General features: G+C 48.8%; 1 pseudogene; it reads right to left on the bottom strand.

Annotated features, from left to right (window-relative positions):
- The window catches only part of LOC138299182 (E3 ubiquitin-protein ligase TRIM39-like), a 192854-nt pseudogene that overhangs the window by 147414 nt on the left and 19593 nt on the right, over positions 1 to 25847 (bottom strand).

A 25847-nucleotide genomic window follows, 5' to 3' on the forward strand; every position in this document is an offset into this window, starting at 1 on the left:
GCACAGTGCAATATTTGCATTTTTTTTTATAATAGGAAGTCGCACTTTTAGGGGTGATTCACAAAGGTGTGTAAGAGTATAAAACATAGTACTCCTTTAGTATTAGTTCCCCTGGTCATAAATGCTTTTTTGAGTCTACCCATAATATTGCACTCTTAGTTGAATTAAAGAACCTGACACTCTTCCATCAACATGCTTTTACTCCACGTAATTTAGAAACATTTTGGTGAGAAAGTAAGGTTTATTAACCACACCTTTTAAATGAAAATCAATGTCTTGTAAAACCGATAATTAATATATTTATCAGTAAGTGTTTTCAAGTTAGGGAAAAACCTGCAATAAGTAGTTTTAAGACAGAGAAACTCAAACGGACTGCAGATGTACCCTCATTTGTAAACTGTGTCTCTCTCTCCCCTTGTGTCTTCAAGCAAGATTCATGAACCGAATGAGAACTCTTCTTTTCAACAGATGTATGGCTTTCATCCCAGAGATTCAATAATCTTACCCAACTACCTACTCACCAACTCTAGAATCTGTCCCTTATCCCTGTCCAAAAATAACCTCTCTGCCACTCTTTACCTTAACGCTCTCACAAATCACTTTGACAAGCTCCTTGAACTGTGTTAAGTGAATAAAAGTAAAAACACAATGTTCAGTAGTTTCACATCCGGCTGCTAACACTTCATAGCTCAGGGCAGTTCTTCTCTCACAGTTCTAAAGATGTCTCACTCTCACCTTGAGTACTTCCACATCCTGCTGCTGGCACTTTCCTTCTATCTCTGTAATGAGGCCCTTGTGGACTGATTTCTGCTTCTCCAGTTTGGTCAGCTGTTCTCTTATCTTCTTCATATTCTCCTCATGATCCTTTTCCAATTTGCTGAGAAGTTGTTGCTCTCCTTGGACAGAAACTGCTTCAGAAGCTCAAATGTACTCTGGATCCTCTTCCTTTGGTTCTCAAAGTTTCCCTTAATTGGAAACAACCAAACAAAGCACACCCCAGTTATATTTCTTATTGTATTTCAAACATGTAATATTGTTTTCAGCGTATAGCACCAAATCCCTCCCAACTAAGCATTACAAATGTAGCCATTACATTGTGGCTGGTGCCATGTACAATCAATCTAGGCCAGACACATCAAAGACGATATGGATTTACAAAGAGTGGTATGTCTCCCTCTATCATTCACCCTCTATAACGTCCCTATAACCTTTGGTTTTCTCAGTAAATTTCTATGGTTTTATTAACGTAAAGTAATATGAAACTACAAACTTGTTATTACAAGCACCAACGCACACAGTCTTCGGCCATGCGCAGTGGGGGTTGGCTGCAGGAGATTCAGCACCTCCCGCGCCCCCCCGGCATGCCTCCAAACCCACAGCAGGTTTTGGTGTCCATTTCTCCTTGGATTCGTGGAACCTTCATGAGACTACATTGGGGGGCCTCAGTGAGCTCTGCGAGGATTACATATATCCACAATTTGGCCAAAAGAAAAAATAATTTGGCAAATTTTGCCCATGAGGACCTTCATATCTCATATGGGGCCAAGATATCTCTATCCTAAACTCTTGTACGGTACATAAAACGTGTGAATTTTACTTCCTGTTTCAGCATTGTAGGACTGGAGAGGCCACAATTTTGGCATATACATGCATGTTTGGGTTTTTTATATTCGGATATTGAAAGACAAACATATAATCAGTTTTTCTTTATGAATGGAAACCAGTTTATTTAGAATTTCTTTTAGATAGTCATTGAGAACATAAAAAATTAGTGTGCATTTTTTGGAAAGCACACAACTGGAAAGATTTTGAATTGATTGAGAAAGAGACAATAGCTGTCTTTGTACAGAAAATTGTCTCTTTTGTTCCACTAAGGTCCGCAGGTGAAAGGCAAAGCCAACTAAGAAACTCATACAGGACACAAGCTGGACCCCATCTTCATGTCAAGCAATAGAATCAGCTACAGCCACACAACGGAACTGACCTGGTCAGACCACTACATTGTATAATTCACCCTCGCCAGATCCCCCAGCGCCGGCCCCATCCGCCACAGTGCCCCCTCCCGCAGCTGGACCATGGTCACTCAACAGCAGTGGACCGATGCCCTCAGCACTTCACAGCCCAACGTCACTACCAACTTGGCTCAGGAAGTACAAAACTTTAACAACTAGATCAACAGTGCTGCCGACCTGGTCGCCCTGACCAAACCAGTCAAGACCCACAGAACCACCAAAAAGCCAGCCTGTACACTCTGGAACTCAGCAAATCAAAAAACAGGTGCAAACAACTGGAGAGAAGTTGGCGCATCAGCAAGAACCACGTCGACCAGGCCACCTTCAAACCAGCTCTCAACGACTACCGCTGCCAGATTAAAAACACAAAGAGGCCCTGACCCACAGGATCGAGAACAGCACCAACTAAACCAAGGAGCTCTTCGCCATCATCAGAGAGTGTGCCTCCCCATCAGCCATCGAAAACTCCATCCCCCTCACAAGAATTCTGCACTTTCACAACAAGAAAGAAAGCATCTAGAGTAACTTCGATTCCCAACCCTCCGACCTCCCCAGCATCCTATCAACCTCCACTGCCGGCTCACCTCATGGGGATAACTCAGGACACTGAACACGATCACACTCAGGAGCTCCATCCACTGTGGAGCACCCACCAGGCCCTGCTCCCACAGGATCTTCAACCTCAGAAGAACCGAGATCAGCCGCCAGCTCACCACCATCCTCAAAGCTTTATTAACCATGGCCAGTTTTCCAGAAGCCTATAAACACACAGAGATAAGACCACTCCTGCAGAAGCCCTCAGTAGACCCCAGTGAGCTCCAGAATTACCGTCCAATCTCTCTACTTCTGTTCTCCACTAAAGTCCTGGAGAAAGCCATCAACCTCCAACTCACTGAACACCTGGAGAGAAATACCCTGCTAGACCCCTCCCAATCAGACTTCAGACCCAATCACAGCACCAAGACAGCTCTGATCGCTGCAACAGACGATATCCGCGCCCTGCTTGATAGAGGAGAAGCAGCAGCCCTAATCCTGCTTGACCTTTCTACCGCCTTCGACACAGTCTCCCACCACACACTCATCAACCACGTATGCCAGACTGGGATCACAGACAATGCGCTCAGATAGATAGCATCCTTCCTCACGGGACGCATGAGAGAGTTGGCCTCCCCCTTTCACCTAACAGGTCAAGCACACCATCTGGAGCGTCCCCTAAGGCTCCTCCCTAAGCCCAACACTCTTCAACATCTACATGACACCACTCGCAGACATTGTGAGATCGCGCAACATCAACATTATCTCCTAACAACATCAACATCATCTCCTATGCTGACGACACACAGTTCATCCTCTCGCTCACAACAGACCCCATCAAGACAAAAACCAACTTCCACAACTGAATGAAGAATGTCTCCACTTGGATGAAGAACTACTGCCTGAAGCTCAACGTGGACAAATTGGAGGTTCTGCTCTTCAGCAGACACTTAACCCCCTGGTATGAGTTCTGGTGGCCAGCAGAGCTCGAGCCCACCCCAACACCTAAAGATCACGCCTGCAACCGCGGCATCATTCTCGACAGTAAACTCTCCATGAAACACCAGGTCAAAGCCGTTACTGCAGCCTGCTTCCACACGCTTTGCATGCTCTGCAAAATCTTTAAGTGGCTCCCCACCAGCACGAGGAAGACAGTGACACAGGCACTCATCACCAGTCAACTGGACTACGGCAATGCTCTCTACACAGGCACCACCACCAAAGTCATGCAAAGACTCCAGACAATCCAGGATGCAGCTACCAGACTGATCCTTAACCTGCCCAAAAGACCCACATCACCCAGCACCTGAAGGAGCCCCACTGGCTCCCAATCCATAAAAGAGGCCACTTCAAGCTCCTGACCCATGCCTACAAAGCCCTCCATAACCAAGGACCCGCCTACCTGAACCACCACCTTCGCTTCCACCAATTGATCAGGAAGCTCTGTTCGGCACACATTGCCCTCACAAAGATACCACACATACGCTGCTGCCGTGCCAGAGGAAGTTCCTTCCCCCATCTCGCTGCCAAACCCTGGAACACCCTCCTACCCTCGCTACCCTCGCTGACCCACTTTAGAATGGGACTGAAAACCTGGCTTTTTGAATAAACACCTGCAGCAAGCACCTGAATACCCACTCAGGTGACAAACCGCACTATACAAACAACACCTGATTGATTGGTACAGGCTCCTTTTGGCGCTAAGGTTAGTTAAGCTAGAGAAAAAGAGGGAGGGCTTGGAGAACAGACTCCGTTATAAAGTAGCAATTTTCCTAAAATTCTCTTTATCAGGTAATGCAGTTACAAATATTTTGTCTGTATTTATGGTAACAACTATACCACTAGTATGCACATTCTCACTGTGTATTCTTGATTGTGTCTTCTGATGGTGAAAGGATGTTTAGCGCCTAGAAATAGCAAATACGCATGTGTGTCTCAAAGGACTGATTGTTGCCTAATACACACACAATGCACAGTGGGTTGTGTGGGTTACAGTTCATTGGGGTCCCTGTTTCATCTTGGTATGTAGACTATGGGGGTCATTCTGACCGCGGCGGACGGCGGTCGCCGCCCGCCGCGCGGTTCCCGCCGAAAGACCGCGGCGGTCATTCTGGCTTTCCCACTGGGCTGGCGGGCGACCGCCGAAAGTCCGCCCGCCAGCCCAGCGGGAAACACCCTTCCCACGAGGACGCCGGCTCAGAATTGAGCCGGCGGTGTGGGAAGGTGCGACGGGTGCAGTTGCACCCGTCGCGAATTTCAGTGTCTGCTAGGCAGACACTGAAATTCTTTTTGGGGCCCTCTTACGGGGGCCCCTGCAGTGCCCATGCCATTGAGGATTCTCAAGGGCAGCGGAAAGTCGGCGGGACACCGGCGACTTTCCGTTTCTGGCCGCGGCTGAACCGCCGCAGTCAGAATGCCCAGCGGTGCACCGCCAGCCTGTTGGCGGTGCTACCGCCGACCTCCGCCATGGCGGTAATTACGGCCAGGGTCAGAATGACCCTCTATGTCTACATGGCAAGAGGGTCTAGAGAGCCTGCTGCTCAAGCCATATTCTGTATAGGTTCCCGAGAAGGTAGCAAAAGCTAATTTTTACACAAACCTTCACTAACCATGACATTTGTGAACATGTCAAAAGAGAAGAAGGGAAAACTAGATTCTCTTACAGAGGATGTACCTATGAACCTCTGGAATGTTTCAACAAAAACTCAGATGAAATGGAGCTTGTTTTCTTACTTAAAGTTACGTAACGACAAGTTATTTGTGGTTTTTGTTATGTTTTTCCCCCCCAGCCTGATGCGGCAAACAAAATGGCAGCCGCAACTTCTAGTTGCAGCCAGCCAATCAGGCCCTTTCTTTTTCCAGGGGATCAGCGGATCCACGAATGGTACGCGTCCCTAGATATCTATATTTATTTTTCCTTTAATAACTCTGAAACTACTGAACAGATTTACACCAAATCAAAAAAAAAGATCTTTCTGGACCAAGGTGTAGTCTGCCAAATTTGGTGTAATTCCATTCAGCCTGTAGTTGTGTTTAAAATCCCCATGCAGCGGAGGACGAAGATGGGCTGCCCAGCAGTTCTTGCCGGGGGCAATGCTAATTGGCGGACTGAGGGGGAGCCACAACTCCAGCCCAGGGAGATAGCAGGTGAAGAGGAGATAGAAGAGTGGAGGCCGGGTCGTGCCACACCTGAGACAGGCCCTGAAGCGTGGTGGGCCCCTTTGACTGGCCCCTGTTGGAGGATCTGAGTTGGTGGGGGGGCCTGAGATGCCCTAGAAGTTGCCGGTTCGGTCCAGGCTCCCCGAGGGACCCTGATATCAAGTGGTCCCTGAGCCAGATGAGCACAGTGCACCAGAGAGGGCCTGTTTCCTGGCAGAAGATCCCAAGAAGCGACGGGGTGCAGCCGGGAGGTGGTGAGCCGAGGCCTGAACCAGTGCGGGCCCCCGCAGGGCTTTGAGCACGGAATTAAAGCTGAGACTAGCCTGTGAGGGAGCCTCAACACCGGAGATAGGGGCCTGCCCCTTGGCTGCAACCCCCTTGGAGGAGGTGGCGGGGATGCACACGGGTCTCCGTCAGGGCCTGATACAGCGCTGGCCCTTCTGAGCACCCCGCACATGAAGAATGCCACGGCCTTTGAGTGAGCAGGTTATCTGCCCTGCCCCCACCAATTGATCCAGTGAAGCAGCCCCCGCGGCTGAGAGCGAGTGGAGAGCACCCCTCCTGGTCTGAGGCTCGACACCTTGAGGGAGCTGTGTGGGCTCAGAGACGGTCACCCCGCCATGGAACGGGACGAGCGCAACGAGGAAGGAGAGAGCCAGATCATGCTGTCCTTCCTTGAAGGGCTATTCACATAGCTGAAAGAGGACTTACAGGCGGTAAAGAGAGACCTGTCACAGGACTTGAAGGAAGTGAGACACAAGCTAGAGGAGGTGGGCGAGAGAGTAGCCACCCTGGAAGAGCACAAGAATAGCCGGGATGAGGAGATAGTGTAGCTTCAGCAGGAATTAATCCGGCTTCAAGAGCAACAAACTGAACTACAAGCCCACACAGAGGACCTGGAGAACCGCTCGAGGTGGAATAACATCTGTATCCGCGGAGTGCCAACGGGGGCAAAGGAGGGCAACCTTGCTCACTATGTCGGATCCCTTTTCCGTCAGATTCTATAGGAGGACTCAGGCAGGGAGAAACGAATGGACAGAGTACACAGGGTAGGCCCCCGTGTCCGGCCCACGAACCCCTTGCGGACATTCTGGTATGTGTCCACGATTTCCCCCTCAAGGAGCGCATACCCCGGCTGGCGAGAGAGCAACATTCGCTGAAGTTCTGCGGCCACACACTGCTCCTCTATCAGGACCTGGCAGCAATCACTCTACAAAAGAGGAGAGACTTTAGACCAATCACCTCACACCTTAGGGACAAGGGCGTCTCCTACTCATGGGACCATCCCTTTCGCCTGGTTTTCCGGTGGGAGGGTAAACTGCACCAACTGCGCTCATTGAAGGAGACTTATAGTTTGTTACAGCAAGTGCCCCCGGATGAGCAACTGCATTCACTGAGAACCGACCGAAGGCGCGATAGGCGCACGCGCGGGCAGACTGTCCTGCCGAAGAGCACTAAGCTGGACCCGGAGACAATGGCACCGGAGTGAAGAGCAGTCCTGGAATCTCTCACAGGGGACTAAGCGAAATCTGACAGGGAATGAGAGACCAGGGCCTCGATGGCACTGAGACCACGGAGGGACCAGGGTGGAGGGATGGCACCCAGACCGCCATACTTCTAGATCTCGGACTATCTCTTTGGACTAGCCCAGTGGATCCGGCTTCCCTAACAGGGTTGTTAGAAATGTTGTTGTGGTTTACAATGTTTAGTTCTGGGGTAGGGTGCACTATACTAGCAAACAGCCACGCATGTCCAACAGGAAGGAACACGGCCACCACCAGCAACTGCCACACAGGGGGTGAGGGAGGAAGAGGGCGGGCGTTTGCCCATCGGCACGCAACACTGCGCCTATCCCATCTAAGTTTTCCTTAAGGTAGTCACACAATGTTAAAGGGCTGAACAACCCAACTAAGCGTAGGGCGGTCCTCTCCTACCTGGAAAACATGGGGCCGACCTGTGTCTCTTACAGGAGACTCATCTACTTACTGGAGACCATCACAGAGTGAGATCGAGTGCCTTTCCCATACAATATTTCTCTTCAAGAAAGACCAAGGTGGCAGGGGTGGCACTCCTCATCTCCCGTTCCTTCCGTGGGAGACAAAATTGGAGACATACAGGGATGGCTGTCCGCATATATTATTCACCTAGGGGTCTTCCAGGTTGTAGTAGCATCCATTTATGCGCCTAATGAGAAGTAGGAGGGCTTCCTAGACCAAACACTATCTATCATGACCACACAGGACAGACAGGTGCTCATATGGGGCAACTTTAATATTTTTCTTAACAATGACTTGGACAGGTCGGCTTCTAGATTTGGCGGGGAGGGAGCTATGTCGCAGATGGGACTGGGGAGGCTGGAAGAGTTAGGCCTTAAGGATCTATGGTGGCGCAGGCACCCTTCATCCAGAGACTACACCTTCTACTCCCATGCACAAAAAACTTATGCCTGCATTGACCTCTTCCTGGGCACCAGGGATATCCAACAGATACTGAAGGAGATAGACACTGACCGCCGCCCGCCATGCGGTTACCGCCAAATGACCGCACCGCGGTCAAAAGACCACGGCGGCCATTCTGGCTTTCCCGCTGGGCCGGCGGGCGACCGCCAAAAGGCCGCCCGCCGGCCCAGCGGGAAAGCCCCAGCAACGATGAAGCCGGCTCCGAATGGAGCCGGCGGAGTTGCTGGTGTGCGACAGGTGCAGTGGCACCCGTCGCGATTTTCAGTGTCTGCTTTGCAGACACTGAAAATCATTATGGGGCCCTGTGAGGGGGCCCCTGCACTGCCCATGCCAGTGTCATGGGCAGTGCAGGGGCCCCCAGGGGCCCCACGACACCTGTTCCCGCCATCCTGGTCCTGGCGGTATTTACCGCCAGGACCAGGATGGCGGGAAGGGGGTCGGAATCCCCATGGCGGTGCTGCAAACGCGCCGCCATGGCGGATTCCTTGGGCCAGGGGTAAACCGGCAGGAAACCGCCGGTTGCCCTTTTCTGACCGCGGCTTTACCGCCGCGGTCAGAATGGCCCTGGAAGCACCGCCAGCCTGTTGGCGGTGCTTCCGCGGTCCCCGGCCCTGGCGGTCATGGACCGCCAGGGTCGGAATGACCCCCCACAGTCCTGTGCACTCTCGGATCACGTGGCTGTCTACCTGACACTGACTGTCCCTCCCCAGCTCCGAGCCTGCGGACCTTGGGGGCAAAGGACTACTCTACTGCTAAGGACCGAAGTGGTGGTTCAGATACAGAAGGCCATCTCCAGCTTCTTAGAAATAAACAACATGGCAGATATGCCTATCTCCCTACTGTGGGAAACACTGAAGGCAGTCATTAGAGGGGAATTTATTGCGATATCAGCACAGATAATAAGATTCGTCGGGAGAAGAGGGACCAACTGCAGAGGGAGGTGACAGAACTTCAGAGGATACACAAGAGAACCAGGGCCCGAGAGTCTCAAGACAGCTCAGCGCAGCTAGGGCGCAGCTTGCAAGTCTAATTATTGACAAGGCGGACTGCGTCATTCCTTCTACGTGGGGGGAAACAAGTGTGGACGTCTCCTGGCTAATAGGCTTTGAGCCCAAAGGTAATCAATGATGGTGGAGGCAATGAAGGCCAAAGATGGGTCCGAGTTGGTCAGTGACACATAGATAGCAGCAGCATTCCGAGACTTTTATCGGGTCTGTATACCTCCCCAAGGATCCAGCCTGACCGCCTCTAGTAAGTACCTCAACCAAGCCCGCAAAACTCAACTCTCAGAGGTGGAGACGGCCCGCTTGAGGCCCCCATCCGAAAAGAGGAGGTAATCTCCGCCATAGCCAAGCTGGAAGCCTCAAAATCCCTGGGAACCAATGGCCTCCCTGGCCTGTTTTACACAACCTTCTGAAACAGCCTAGCCCCAATACTGACTCACCTATTCAATGCCATTTCGGGCCCGGGCACAATACCGCCCATCCATGTAAGATGCATCCATCTTGGTCATCCCAAAGGGTGGGAACGACCCCACGCACTGTGGGTCTTACAGACCCTATTTACCTACTTTATGTGGACATCAAGCTTCTCATGAGCATTCTGGCTTTCTGCCTCAACCCACTGATGCCTGGACGGGTGGACCAAGACCAGGCGGGCTTCATTCCGCACACGCAATTCGGGGACAACACTAAGCAGATCTTGCACATACTAGACAAAGCCCAACGTTTGGGGCGCAAACTGATGTTGCTTAGTATGGACGCTGAAAAGGCGTTTGACCACGTCCATTGGCCACACCTACTGGCAACCCTGGAGCACTTCGGTCTAGGGCCAAGGTTCCGAGCATGGATAGCGAGTGCATACAGACACCCGAGGGCCTCAGTTAGAGTAAACGGATTGTCCTCTGCCTCGTTCCTGATCGGCCGCAGGACCTGACAGGGATGCCTGCTGTTCGCTCTCTACATGGAATCCTCTGCGCAGCTGGTGAGGGACAACCCAGAGATCACCAGGGCTATCTTCGGTGAAGAACACACAATCTCACTTTATGCGGACGACGTGGTGACGGCCCACTAAGGGCCCTCCCGGCCTTCTTGAAAGAGGTGGCGGTTTTCGGGGAGGAGTCGGGGTTCGGGATGAACCTCTCGATAGCACAGGTACTTTGGCCCTCATTATGACATTGGCGGTAATTCTCACTTACCCCCATGCTGACGGCCACCAATTTACCGCCGCTGTGGCGGATATCCGTTCACCATATTATGACACACATACACACCAATCCGTCAGTATTCATCCACATACACAAATCCGCCACACCAAAGGTCAGTGATAAACTGGCAGTATCAAAACCCACACCGTTACGCCAACAGAACTACGCCCACCACATTATGACCCACGAATCATCACAGCAGACATTCAACAGCGGTAACCATTGGCGGTACATACCGCCGTGCTCACAATGGACACCCATATACAAAACAACACCACATTGGACCATTCAAACACACATCTGACACCCATACACACACCACACCTGCACCACTATAAAACACACACCCACATTACCCACAACCCTTTACAAACAACAATTGCTGCTAGGAGATTGAAACCAAGACAACTGACACAACTAGAGCCACACACTTCTCTATACCTCTCACGCACTACACATCACACACCCCAACACATTACCCAACACACCCCACCAACACACCTCACATAACACCCATGGCACCACAAAGACACCCCCGTTTCACAGAGAAAAAGCTAAGGGTCATGGTGGAGGAAATTGTCAGGGTAGAGCCACAGCTGTTTGGAGCACAGGTGCAGCAGATATCTATAGCTAGGAAGATGGAGCTATGGCGGAGAATCATGGATAGGGTCAACGCCATGGGACAGCACCCAAGAACTAGGGATGACATCAGGAAGAGGGGTGGGACGACCTACGGGGGAAGGTACGTTCCATTGCAGCAAGACACCAGCTTGCGATCCAGAGGACTGGCGGTGGACCCCCACAACTCACAGCATGGGAGGAGTAAGTCTTGGCAATCCTGCATCCCCAGGGCCTGGCCGGAGTCAGAGGAGGGGTGGACTCTGGTAAGTCAACTCTCTACTACTATCACCCCCCCCACCTGCATACATTCACATACCCTCACTCCCATCACTCTACTATTTCCCACACCCCCACCATCACATCTCACTCATCCCAATGCCAAGCCCTGAATGCTGTACCAATGCATGAACACCCCTCACTGCCCTGCATGGACACTCATCACTAAAGCATGCACACCGTGCACAAAAATCCCACCATACACTAACATACACAAGTGAAAGCTGCCAGGGCAAATCCAACCAAAGAGGGGAAGCCACGGATGTACAATATGTCAGACACAGAAACCATGACACATCATTTACATCCCCACAGGTACCCCAGCCAATGTCAGCGGAGAGGAGGTGCCAGCAATATCCAGTCCCCCAACTGAAGAGGCCCACAGTGATGACAGCAACTCTGGTCTTCAGGATCTGGATGACCTACCTGGCCCATCAGGGACCACTGGACAGCCGTTACCCAGACCATGTCATAAACCACCACAGAGCCACTCCCCATCAGGAAACACCACTGCAGCACCCACCCAGCGTACCCATACCTCTCTTACCAGGACACGACAATCAGCAGTGTGTCCACCTCTACAGGGACCCCAGGGCACACCTCGCCCACAAGACAATCAGGGACCTGGGGTCAGTGGCAGTGGGCACATGGTTCAGGGGACAGAGGCACAGGCCAACAGGGACACTGAGAGGACTGCTGCGTCCCAGGGGGAGGACAGGCCCAGGGAACAGACTCTCCAGGAGGCTCTCGTAGAGATCCTGGGAGCTTATCAACATTCCCAGGACATGATGGGCCAGATCCTGGACAATGTGCAGGAGAACAGGCAGCTGCAGGAAATCAGGGAGGACGTGCAGGGCATTAACAACACCCTGATCTTCATTGCAGGGGTGCTGGCAGATATGGCCAACATTATGAGGGAGGCACTCTCACATCAGCGGGCCCCTGCCACTAGACAGACATCTGTACAGCCTTCCACTTCCGCTGCCGCTGGTGGCCAGGAGGCCCTGCCACAGGACCCACAGGCCACCAGCACCCCTCCCCCTGCAGAAGGTGAACCACCCCGCAAACGTTCCCTGTGATCTAGACAGAAGCCAGAGACACTTGCCAAGACCCCCGCCAGGAAATGAGACTCTCCCGATTGTCACTCTTGTGTCCCATTTTGTCACCCTGTCCACCTTGAACTGCCATTGCTCCCCTTTCTATGTCCCCATGGACAATGCATCTGTGCTACAAACAGACTGGAACAATACCCTGGACTTTCCTCCATCATCACCCCATCCCATTGCACTTGCCCCTCCATATATTAGCACTTCAATAAACACCCTCTGGAAAAAAAACATTTTGGAGTATATCATGTATATCAAATATGTATTTACTGTAACAGGTACAAACATTGCAAATCAACTGTACCGAGAATGAGCATAGATTAATGACCTGTAGCTGGCTGTAGTGATCACACCAGAAGTATATGTCAGGTCCCCAACATCTGCTAAATGAATTGCCAGAGGGAACAGTAAGTGGGCACAGAAGTTGAAAATATTAGCATGCCGTTGCCACACAATTTAAAACAAATATAATTGAAATGTGAAGTAACACTGTCCTGTGTGTCATTGGAAGTATTGTCGGATCACATATGTTCTGTTGTCCTCATCCTCAGCCTCTGCCTCCTTATCCTCATCCTCACTGTCTACAGGGTCTACTGCTGCCACACGGGCATCTCCAGCCTCCTCCACTTGCAGGAATGGGACATGGCGTCCGAGGGCCAGGTTATGCAATATGTAGCATGCCACCACTATCTGGCAGACCTTCTTTGGTGAGTACCACAGGGATCCAGCTGTTAGAGGGAGGCACTGGAACCTCGCCTTCAGGAGGCCAAGGTCCTTTCATTGATCATTCTGGTTCCCCCATGTGCCTCCTTATAACGTTCTTCTGCCCTTGTCCTGGCATTTCTCACAGGGGTCAGCAGCAATGATAGGTTTGGGTAACCTGAGTCACCTGCAAATATTGAGGGACAATTTTTAGCCACACACTATCCTATATGGACCACATCATATCCATACACCAACATATACTGGGTGGGAACCAGGGCTCACCTATTAGCCACACCCTGTGCCTCTGTAGTTGGGCCATCACATTTGGGATGCTGCTATTCCTCAGGACAAAGGCATCATGCACCGACCCAGGATACTTAGCAATGACGTGGGAGATGTACTGGTCCGCCAAGCACACCATCTGAACATTCATAGAGTGGAAACTCTTACGATTCCTGAACACCTGTTCATTCTGGCAGGGGGTGGGGGACAAATGCAATACGTGTTCCATCAATCGTCCCAATTATGTTGGGGATGTCCCATTGCATAAAACTCGGCCTTCACTGTGGCCAAATCCTCCACCTGGGGGAAAATAATGTAGCTGCACATGTGTTTTATCAGGGAAGACAATACTCTTGTCAGCACTATTGAGAACATTGGCTGTGACATTCCTGCTGCCAAGCCCACTGTCACTTGGAAAGAACTAGTTGCCAGGAAATGGAGTACAGATAGCACTTGCACAAGAGGGGAGATCCCAGTGGGGTGACGGATAGTAGATATCAGGTCAGGCTCCAATTGGGCACACAGCTCTGTGATTGTGGCCCTGTTAAGTCTATAGGTGAGGATAATGTGCCTGTCCTCCAGTGTTGCCAAGTCCACCAGGGGGTATGTCTCCATCTCCTATTCATCCACAGCGGTAGGAATCTAAGGGACAAAAGAGTGAGGAGCCGGTCACAAACTGAACAATGGAACTAGAACAGAACTTTGCATCCTGTAAACATGAAATGGGTCATTGTGATTCATCCAGCATGTGCTAATATCTCCTGTGACGCAGCATTATTCCAGGGCCTGCCCCCCCACACCCTGAAATGGCGTCCGCATGTCCTGTTTGGAGGGACAGGTGGAAGTGAGGTAATTCCGCTGACGTTGTGCACTGTTGCAGGAGGCGGTCAGGAACCGCTGTGCAACTCCTCATTGGCTAACACTGGGCCCTTTGGGTTAGTGACCAATGGTGATGTATGCCGGCAGTATGCACCGCCGTGGACGTGACCGCCATTTTCTATCTGATGCCTCACTTTTTACCTGACCTTCCATAGGAGAGGGCTTACACTGCATGTGCTGCTGTGCTGCATGTGCTGCTGTGTGTGCGGCCTGTCCACTCCAGAACCAGTGGGCATGACACCCACCTGAGAGACTGTGACCTTGCACCCCCAGGATCAAGCACAGGGCACGTTGCCCCCTCCAGAACCAGTCGGTATGACACCCACCTGAGGGACTGTGGCCCATCACACCCCAGGATCAAGCACAGGGCACGTTGCCCCCTCCAGAACCAGTGGGTATGAAACCCACCTGAGAGACTGTGGCCCATAACTCCCCAGGATCAAGCACAGGGCACGTTGCCCCCTCCAGAACCAGTGGGTATGAAACCCACCTGAGAGACTGTGGCCCATCACTCCCCAGGATCAAGCACAGGACACGTTGGCCCCTCCAGAACCGGAGGTCTTGTTACATCTCCCGGCTGAAGTGCCCCCGTCCCCCTGAGGTGCCTGCCTATTTACCAACTGATGCCCCTGCTGTGTTCTCTCCGTGTTGAAGCAGGTGACGTGTGGCTTTGGACTTTGGCCTGTGGCCAATTGGCCCACGCAAATTGAGGACTGGGTTGTGTCCCTTTTTCTGTAAATATGTATATATCTATTCTCTTGCCTAACTTATTATTTCTACTGTGTTGATCTTATTACAAACACTTTTGTGAAAGCGTTTTGTCCTTGCATTATTCAACCAAGTTACAGGGCCATATTGTTTTTTTAATGCATCTGGTTGTGTGTACGGTGTGCGTGTGTGGGGTGTGTGTTGTGCATGTGTTTGTCACTCTCTTTTTCCTCCCCTCCTCCCTTGTGTGCTAGGCGGCTGTACTCACCGTCATCTTCGCCGGCGTTGGTGTTCGTGATGGAGCAGAACGTAGAATATCATAGCAAAAACCTGCAGTTCAGGTTCCCTGGCGGCATGGTTCTTCCCTATGTCTCCAATGGTGAGTCCTTTCACTTCTGTGCAGTGTTTCCGCCAGGCTTTTGATGTTGTTGGTACCGCCCCGGAAAAGGTTGCGGATTGCAGTGTCTTAATATGGTGGGCGGAACATTGACTTCCGCCTGGCTGTAGGCGGCTACCGCCGTGGTGCCTGTTGTTTCTGCCCTGGTGGTCAGTGTGGTACATTGCCTGTCTTTCGGAGTTCTTTCCGCCATGGTCATAATTTGGCGGTAGTTACTGCCAGCCTGTTGGTGGTATTACTGCCACTTTATCACTGCCAGGGTCGTAATGAGGGCCTTAGTCTCACGCTCCCCAACGAGATGGTGGCCACGATGGCCCAGCAGCACCCGTTCCATTAGCAGCCGCACTCCATCCCATACTTGGGCATACAAATTGCAAGGACCGTTGCAGTCTTCAAAGCTGAACTATCAGCTTCTGCTCCAGAGTGTCAAAAAATACCTGACCCAATGGAGCCTCCTTCCTATCGCATGGCTAAGTGGAATAGCAGCCATAAAGATGTCAGTCCTACCCAGGGCCTTGTTCCTCTTTCGTTGTTCTACACAATGAGGCAAACCCACATGACCCTTAGACCTGGGTAGTTAAATAATAAATACAAATTCGGTCAACCAGGGGAAGTATATGCCTAGACTTCCACGGCATTTATAAATATTTTTTTCCAAAGACTTCTTATATCTAGATATAATATCCTTAGATGAATTCATATTACTTTTTTTATTTCTTTTATCAAGAGAATTTTTCATTTATAAAAACTTAACTTCAACTTTTCAAAATAGGTGCTCCTAAAATAGCGGAGCAGTGATTATTTTGATATTAAAGTGCCAGAGTGTTATATACAATATATACAGAATGTGGCTAAAAAGCATAAGAAAGTGAACTTCAATGAGACCCCTTTATTCCAGGTGTCCTGAAGTCACCTTATATATTTAATACACATACAATATAGTCAACGTTTCGACCCTATGTAAAGACATAAATCATTTGTGGGTCATCTTCAGGACTGAACAATTCTTTATGCCGGTAACACCTAAATAAAAATGAAATAAACATCCTTTTACAAACCTCTTACTAATGATCTCATATACACTTTATTTTCATCTTGGTAAGTATCAACCAAAAACAAAAAACAATGAGCCTCACTCACCTATTGTTCAGGACTTTTTACATGGATTTATATAAGTGATTCTTAGTAGTTTATAGAAAATGTATCATCATTTTTCTGGAACAAAATTTTATCAAATACCTTTAAACAATTTCACAATTGATCTCATTTGCATTTATTAGTCTATAGCAAATGGCATCCATTATTGCCCAAGTCATTGCTCTCTTATTTTTATTTTTAGCAATGAATAACATTATCTATTATCCTATTGGGTCTATTTAACACCCTCATGAACTCATATATTGGTAGAAGTCTTTACTCACGTACATTTCAGATTTTATCAGCAAATAACCGTGACTTGACCTGCCCTAAATCTCTGCAACTACTACGCCTCCTTGAGGAGGGCAACTCCTAGGGACACACAATAGTGGGAGGCTATATTAACAGCCCCGTATAGCAAATAAGTGCACCCGGGTGGGGGGGGAGGGGAAGTTAGTTGATTGACCGTTTGTCTTCCTTTCAAGTTTGGAGGGTGCTGCGTCACCCTTGTCTCTTTTCCTTTGTGGAAACTTGATAAAGAAATTTGAACCATAAAATCCTCATGAGAAGTTGCATGGGGAAAACCACTTTATGGGACACCCGTCTTTTTCTAGATCCCTCTTGAGGAATCACCCCAAAGCTTTCAAGACAGCAGCTGCAGTTATTAGCATACTACTTTAAAAAACTTTGTGACGGTTTGTCAAATGCGCCATAGTTATTGGCAACACAAAAAATGTGCTTTGTCAATGAGAATGAGGTCCTAACTATAGCTACCTATTGGCTATCACCAGTAGGTACTATATATACATGTGTACACACACACACACACTTGAAAATCCCATGTGCTTTCTTCATATGTGCCAATGGAATGGCAGGTGAGGGGTTAATCTTATTTGTTTGCCTTGTCAGGCCACTGCATTGAAACACACAGCCTGATGTCACCTAATATTATGTGATTTATTGTCATGACTACTGGTGGGATTAGAAGGCTTTACAAAGATGGCATACACTTTTGAGCTATCAAAGTTACAAACATCCTCCCGATCACACCTTGCACCAATGTTACTTCCTTCAATATTTTCTGTAAAAGGTCTACAACAGCTCAACTCTTATTTATCTGATAACCAGTTCAGCATTTGCTAACTCACCCATCAATGAGGGAGACTTCCATTTAGCTAAAATATTACTATGTGTGATCTCTTATTGCTTTCTTCCCTCTTAAAACATCCATCAATACAATAGGTATTATTGGGCACTTTAAAATGTCTTTTTTTGGTAAAATCCCTCACGTTTTTCTATATTTTGCCATGCCTGAAACAAAGCTCTGCATCTTGTAAAGGTTCAAACAGCACCCAAATGTTTGACCTCATTCATATCTACCTAGATAGAGCCTGGTCTCTCACCTCTTTGTCTCAACACAGCTCCCTCAAATACAAGTAGGATCCCTCTCACCTCCAGCTTTGTTTCAGTCATGCTTTCTTCATCTGTCCAAGTCTGCAGGATCTCCAGCTCCTTTCTCAGTCGTTCTATGTGGCTGTGAAGTGTTTTCTGGAGAAAAAAAACCAATGTACTTATATGATCCAAAAACTGTCCTGAAGATGAATTGCACAAAGCAAGAATTGTGTTTATTTGCAACTTGGCCCCTATGACATAGTTTGCAGCTCTTGTTGGTTCTGTGAAAATACTCTCAGAAATGGCATAAATTCTCTACCTACTTTCACAAGGTAGGCTTGAAGCCAAAACCTGCGCTTTTGAAGAACTGCAGTTCCACAGTATTAATCTATTCAGGAAAGCCTGGATTAACTTTTTATAGGTCAAACATATTGAGAGCCACTACATCATGGAGTGCAACACAGTCACCCCAGATTATGAGAAATCGTATTGTCAAAGGAAAAGAACACCATAACAATGACTTCTTAATGTATTTAAACATAGTTTAATGGCCCCAAGCCGTTTTCTCACTGAACACTCAAGCAAGGGCAGTTGTATGGCCAGTGAGGTAATATGTGTAATAGACCGCTCTTGGGGCTTTGCACAATGGCTGTCTGCTAGGGGGATACCCAGGATGCTAAATTCACAAATGGTGTAGGTTCTGTCAGGTGGCTGAACTACAGTGATTTCAAGCGATGAAACCCTATAGGAATATCGAGGTTAGGGGATGTAATGTCTGGCACAGTACCAAAATCATTCTTGGAGTTACAGGAGGAGTAGGACCCCCATCAAAGCCAGTTCTTTTGCTACTTGTAGCTCCGCCATGGGCTTGCTCCATACGTTGGAGACCTGACACGGCTCCTGGACTTTAGTCTGTTAGAGGCTATGATACTGACCTAGGAGCTAAAGAACACCACAAAATGACACATATTTACTAATCATTGGTGGTAAATAAGCCAACCTCGTCAGACCAACTGTGTTCTGCATATGAACAAGACCTGGGCCCAATTTTGAGAGATGCACGAGCATCCACACACGAGTGTCGGCCACTGCTTGATAATTCAGATTTATCCAACAGAAAAATCTTCACCTACTTCCCTACCATGGGACAGAGAGTGGTGATGGGTGTGACTACTTCCCAACTTTGTCTCAGATGTGCCCTGCAGAACAGATACAGTAATCACACCGTTTTGAGAGGATGTGCTCTTGTCTTTTAGCAGTAATTAACGCAGATTAAATATATGTAGACAAAGTGAAATAAATATTTACTAATAAACTTATCTACTGCATCTGCCTCCAAGAAACAAGCCTGCACTTCAGGATGTTGCTTTTATCACATATTTCTTAAGGTGCAGGCGACCTTGCCGTCTTCCTCAGAGATAGATACTGTGCGGAACAAGCTCTGTGGCCTTTAGAAAAAACACCCAGCGTGTTGTGAACACAGACAAAAATATAGTAAAGCAGTTCTGAATTGCTGCCCATAATTTCACATCTAAAAATTAATCATTATATTTACTGTGACAAAACTATTCATGTAATGTACAATTCAAAGTTATTCATGACACAAAATGTATATGTAACATATTCCTAAAAAGCTCAAAGTGATGGAAAAAACACTCAGAGGACGTTAGGTCAATAAGTAAACTGTAGAAAAATGATGGGAAAAAAGAAACAAATTGAAATTTATTGAGTCGTGGGCAGTAGTAAAAAAGAAAAACACATCGAAAATTCTTCTTTGTGGAGCCAAGACCACCACAAATACATCTTGTTTGAGAAGGGAATCTCAGTTGAAATCAAATGCCAAACAATCCCTAACTATTCAATGTGGACACTGATATTATAGCCAACGGAAAATTATTAATTCAATCACCCAGACAAAATTGTACAACCAGTTTGTCTATAAGATAATATGCATGTGAAATATATATTATAAAAACATTTCAACATCAATCCAAAAACCATTCAAGTCAACCTATATGCACATGCAGTTCCTCCTCCATGTTGAGGCCGCAATGATATTTGCTGCCAAGTCTGATTATGTACTCTGACTTCAGCTGCCTCAAAATACGTTCTCTGACCCCTCCTCTTGGGTTCAGGGGTACCCTGTCATTGCCAAAAAATGAAATATTTTCATTACTAGGCTCATGAAACCTATGGCACTGTCTAGAAACTGGATAATTGGGATCTTTGTGCCTAATGGCACAATAGTGTTCAAGACTCCTTTTCTAAACTGGGAAGATGGTACTCCCCACGTAGTGTAGGGCACATGGGCAAACCAAGACATAAACCACAAAATCACTGCCCTGCCATGCAGTATTTTAGTCAAACATTTTACTGCAAATATTACATTGATATTATCAATGATGTTATTAAAGATGTCATGACTGTCGTAATTTTGGGAGTAATTAGCAGTGCATGGCGAGGGCGCGAGTTATAGTTACCTTAGGGCACGAGTTATAGTTACTTGAGATAACTAACTATAACTAGTGAATTTCTATGGCTTTGCATGTTTAAAATGGGAGTCTAACTATAACGTCCCTGTAACCTTTGGGTTTTTTTTCCAGTGAATTTCTATATATATATTTTTTTTTTATGTATAGTGATTTTCATTACCATACGTTAATCCAACCACCACCGCGCACGTCCTTAGGCCATGCACAGCTGGAGTTGGCCTCAGGGTTTGGCCTGCAGCCAATCCCTGCAGCCAACCCCTGCTGTGCACGGCCTTTGGACGAGTGCAGCGCAGGGTTGGGTGGTATAGGGGTTGACAGCAGGGTCTTGACCATGGCCAGTCCCTGGGCCAACCCCTATAACAACCCAACCCTGCATGGTGCCCCCCTCCCCCCAGCCAATATCAACCCGGGGGACCTCATCCCCTGTGGCCCGGTGTAAATAAATATTTTAAAAAAATTGGGGGGTGGAAGGGGGAGAAAGAGGCAGACTGCATATTACCCCCCCCCCCCCCGGGATCCCATCCCCCAGGGCCCGGCCTAAACATTTTTTTTTTGGGGGGGGGGGGGGCTGCTCCCTCTCTGTGAGAGCAGTTTCCTCTGTGTGCCTGCCTGCCTCTCCGTGGGCAGACACAGAGAGGAAACCTCTGCTTCGATGAAGGGAGAGCTGTTTGACTGCTCTCCCTTCATCAGACCGGAATGTTTGCTATGACTTCAAAGCTACCGCCAAGTCATAGCAAACAGCTATGTCACAGTTGTGGGCACCCCGGTACATAGCAGGAGCCGGCCATGGGGCGTGGCGGTCCCCGGGGCCATCAGTGAATCCATGAGGGGGGTCCGTGTGGCCCCCTCCAACACAGACCAGCCTTGGGGAAGTGGTGGTCCTGGGGCTGCGGGGGCTGCTACGCACCCCCTTTCTATTTTTTTTACACTTTGTGCTGGGGAGCAGGTGGTCCCCGGGGGTGCTGCGCGGCCCCCTTGATCATCATTGCAGGAAAGCCTCGGGGAGATCGTGGTTCCCAGGGTTGTGGAGGGTGCATACCCCCCCACATATAATTACATTAAAGCCAAAGGGACTTGGTCACCCGCCAAATATTTGATTTATGTCTCAGGGAGGTGGTGGTCCCCGGGCAGTGGGAGGGTGGGGGTTCCAGGTGTTTTGCCAGCATTAAAATAAGAATGCCCCCATGCCCCCGGGACCTGGCCCACACGGGCTTGTTAAGAACACAAGCGCAGGAGCCTACACAAAAAAAAAAAGTCTTCAGATCCACAGAGCCACTGCGACGTCTGCTAGAGCTAAGGGGTCAGGGTGTTTGTACCCTGGCCCCTTTTCTTATTTATTACAGTTTTTCCTTTTGGGACAATGAGCCACTAGGATATATGATTAAATAATTTCAAATTATACCATATAATAATTATAACAGCAAGACAGAGAATATTTTAATGTCATGTATTTTCACTGTAATATAATACAGCTGACATTTAGGCCCTCATTTTGATTTTGGCGGACGGTAAACGCCCGCCTGCCGAAGTCCCACGGTCAAGTCACTGCCAGTGCAGTAATCTTCCCGCGGCCCCTATTGCGAGTTTCCCATTGGGTCAGCCGCAGGCACACGCGGAAACAGCCCACAACAATGACGCCAGCTCATAACTGAGCCGGTGCCAATGTTGCAGTGCGAAAGGTGCACCAGCACCTGTTGCGCTTTTTAAAAGCGTGACCGGCCTGGCCCTGTGGGGTGCATGGGCAGTGCAGGGGCCCCCATAGGGCTCCCTGCACCCCGTCTCTGCCAGCATTCACATGGCGGTGCCGGCAGTCCAACGTGGCACGTTCGCCACGGTTGTAATGTGGAGGCTGTACCGCCACATTGGCGGCGGTCTGACCGCCACCACAACCCAGGCTACTACACCCGTCGCACGGCCGCAACACCGCCGGCTCCATTAGGAGCCGGCTCCTATGTTGCGGCCTCATCCCCGCCGGCCCAGCGGGGATGTCGTAATGGGGGCGGTTTGCGGTCGTTTTGTAGCCTGAAAAGCTTCCTCTTGAGGTGTTCCCCACTCCCACATGGCATTGGCAAGCTTGCAGAGGGGTTTTGTAAGGGCCATGAGGCTTTGGATAAACCGGCCACAGTATGTTACTGTTAGAAATGGGGTCTGTTTGGCAGTCGGGTTACCCCTGTCCAAGCAAGGACCCTCACTCTAGTCAGGGTAAAGGATAATCACACTCAGTTAACTCCCACTTACCCTGTTAGTAGCTTGGTACGACCAGGCAGGCTTAACTTCAGAAGCAATGTGTAAAGTATTTGTACCAACCCACACAGTAATACAGTGAACCACTACAAAAGGACAACACAGGTTTAGAAAAATGGGTAATATTTATCTAAACAAAACAAGACCAAAACAACAAAAATCCAGCATACTCAAGTCAAGATATGAATTTTCAAAAGAATAAGGCCCTCATTAGGACATTGGCGGTAAATTCCACTTACCGCCATTCCGACTGTCGTCAACATACCGCGGCGGCGGCGGATATCCGATAACCATATTATGACACACACATACCACTCTGTCATTATACAGCCACACACACAAGTCCGCCAGCCCAAAGGTTAGTGATAAACTGGCGGTATCAAAACCCACAACCACAACATGCCAACAGAAGGAGAACCACCCCATAAACATTCCCTGCGATCCGGGCAGAAGCCAGAGTCTATTGCCAGGACCTCTGCCAGGAAATAAGACTCTCTTGATTGTCACCCTTGTGTCCCATACTTTCGACCTGTCCACCTTGAACTGCCATTGCTCCCCTTCTTATGTCCCCTTGGACACTGCACCTGTGATACAAATAGACTGGACTCTAACCTGGACTTTCTTCCATCATCACCCCAGCCCATTACACTACCTCCTCTTCTTCAGAGCATTGCAATAAACATACTTTGATAAAATACAAGTATGGTGTATGTCAAATGTTTTCAAAATGTATTCGTTTAACCAGATTCAAACATTGCAATTGAACTGTACAGTAATGTTTACAAAAGAAAAACCTGTTGTTGGCTGCACTAAACACACCAGAAGCAATAGTGGGGCACCAACATCTGCAAAAAGAGATGCCAAAGGGTACAATGAGTGGGCATAGAAGTAGGAATTCACAGCTTGCCAGTGACTATGTCCCAGGACCAAGCACAGGGCACAGGGAGTAAGGTGGGGCCTTGGACTTTGAGAGGTGGCCCTGTGGCCCACGAACATTGAGGACTGGGCAGTGTCCCTTGATTTGTAAAATGTATATACTTTTTGATATGGATGCAAGTATTACTGCTATATTTATCTTATTACACTCTTTTTACTCTATTGTACTTGTCCTTGCATTATTCCTGAGGGGTACAAGGTCAATATGTTATGTTACTGCATCTGCTTGTGTGTTAATCCTTAGAAAACAGTGAGAATGCGGTTACACGAAGTACCTGATTAGTGTAAAAAATAAAGCAGCACGGGCAAGCGTGCATCGGAAAAGTCAGCGATGCATCGATTCTTTACTCGCAAGTGAGGCCGTGCATCATTTCCTTCTCTGGTCATGTCGGCGATGCGTCGTTTTTCTCCCTCGCAAGAAAGCGATGCATCGAGTTCCAGATGGGCACCTTTGGTCCGCGCAGAGTCAGGTTGACTTGGACGCCCAGGGACGATGCCTGGAAAATCCGGTCACACAGTATCAGAAAAACACGCTGCGTGGGGTTTGCGTCATTATCTGCCTCTGTAAGCGGGTGTTGCGCGTTGTTTCTCCAGCCGCGTTGAGTCGATCTCCCAGCTGCAAAGCCGGCGGCGCTTTATCAGCCGCGTCATGGAGGGTGGCTCGTAAATTGCCCCGGGCGGCGTTCTGTGCGTGGATTTTCAGTTTCAGTACTTGGCTGCCAGCCCCACCTTAAGGGCCCAGGGACTGGATAGGGGACCACTTGGTAGGGCAGGAGTCTCAGCAGAAAGTCCAGGTGCTGGCAGGGTAGGTCTTTGATGGCCCTAAGAATTCAACAACAGGAGGCAAGCTCAGTTCAAGCCCCTGGAGATTTTTCTCAAGCAGGAATGCACAACAAAGTCCATCTTTGTCCCCTTTCACAGGCAGAAGCAGCAACTGCAGGATAGCCCAACAATTCACAGTCATAGGCAGGGGCAGCACTTCTCCTCAGCTCTTCTCCTTGGCAGAGGTTCCTCTTGAATCCAGAAATGATTTATTTTCAGGGGTTTTGGGTCCACTACTTATACTCCTTTCTGCCTATGAAGTAGGCAAACTTCAAAAGAAAGTCCCTCTTGTTTGTAAGATGCTGCCTTGCCCAGCCCAGGCCCCAGACACACACCAGGGGGTTGGAGAATGCATTGTGTGAAGGCAGGCACAGCCCTTTCAGGTGTGAGTGACCATTCCTCCATCCCAGCACAGATGGCTCATTCGGATATGCAGGCTACACCCTAGCTCCCTTTGGGTCACTGTCTAGAGGAGAGGTGCAAAACAGCCCAACTGTCAAACTGACCAAGACAGGGAAGCAAGAAAATGCCTACTTTCTAAAAGTGGCATTTTCAAACACACAATCTAAAAACAAACTTTACTAAAATATGTATTTTTAAATTGTGAGTTCACAGACCCTAAACTCCCTATTTCCATCTGCTCCCAAAGGGAACTGCACTTTAATAATATTTAAAGGCAGCCCCCATGTTAACCTATGAGTGAGATAGGCCTTGCACAGTGAAAACCGATTTTGGAAGTATTTCACTGTCAGGACATATAAAACACATTAGTATATGTCCTACCTTAAACATGCACTACACCCTGCCCATGGGCTACCTAAGGGGTGGCTTGCATGTAAGAAAAGGGAAGGTTTAGGCCTGGCAAGTGGGTATACTTGCCAAGTCAAACTGGCAGTTTAAAACTGCACACACAAATACTGCAGTGGCAGGTCTGAGCCATGTTTACAGGGCTACTAATGTGGGTGGCACAACTAGTGCTGCAGGCCCACTAGTAGGATTTGATTTACAGGCCCTAGGCACCACTAGTGCACTGTACAAGGGACGTACTAGTAAATCAAATATGGCAATCACGGAAAGCCAATTACACATACATTTTACATAGGAGCACTTGCACTTTACCACTGAATAGCAGTGGTAAAGTACCCAGAGTATCCAAAGCAGCAAAAACAGAGTCCAGCACACATCAACAACCTGGGAAACAGAGGCACAAAGTTAGGGGAGGCCACGCCAAGTCTAACAGTTACCATCCCCAGGAAGCTTCGGACCTCTGTGATGTTGACTGGGGCAGACTGAATGTCTCTGACTTTGGAGGGACCAGGCATGACTCCAATCTTCGAGAACCGATATCCAAAGAAACTGATCTCCTTTTGTAGGAAGGCACATTTGTCCTGGTGGAGTGTAAGCCCATTGTCCAATAGGTGCAGGAACACAGCTCATAACCTTTCGAGATGTTTGTCTAGTGATGGAGCCTGTACCAGGA

This window comes from Pleurodeles waltl, chromosome 6, assembly GCF_031143425.1.
Source record: "Pleurodeles waltl isolate 20211129_DDA chromosome 6, aPleWal1.hap1.20221129, whole genome shotgun sequence".
In the NCBI taxonomy this organism is placed as follows: domain Eukaryota; kingdom Metazoa; phylum Chordata; class Amphibia; order Caudata; family Salamandridae; genus Pleurodeles; species Pleurodeles waltl.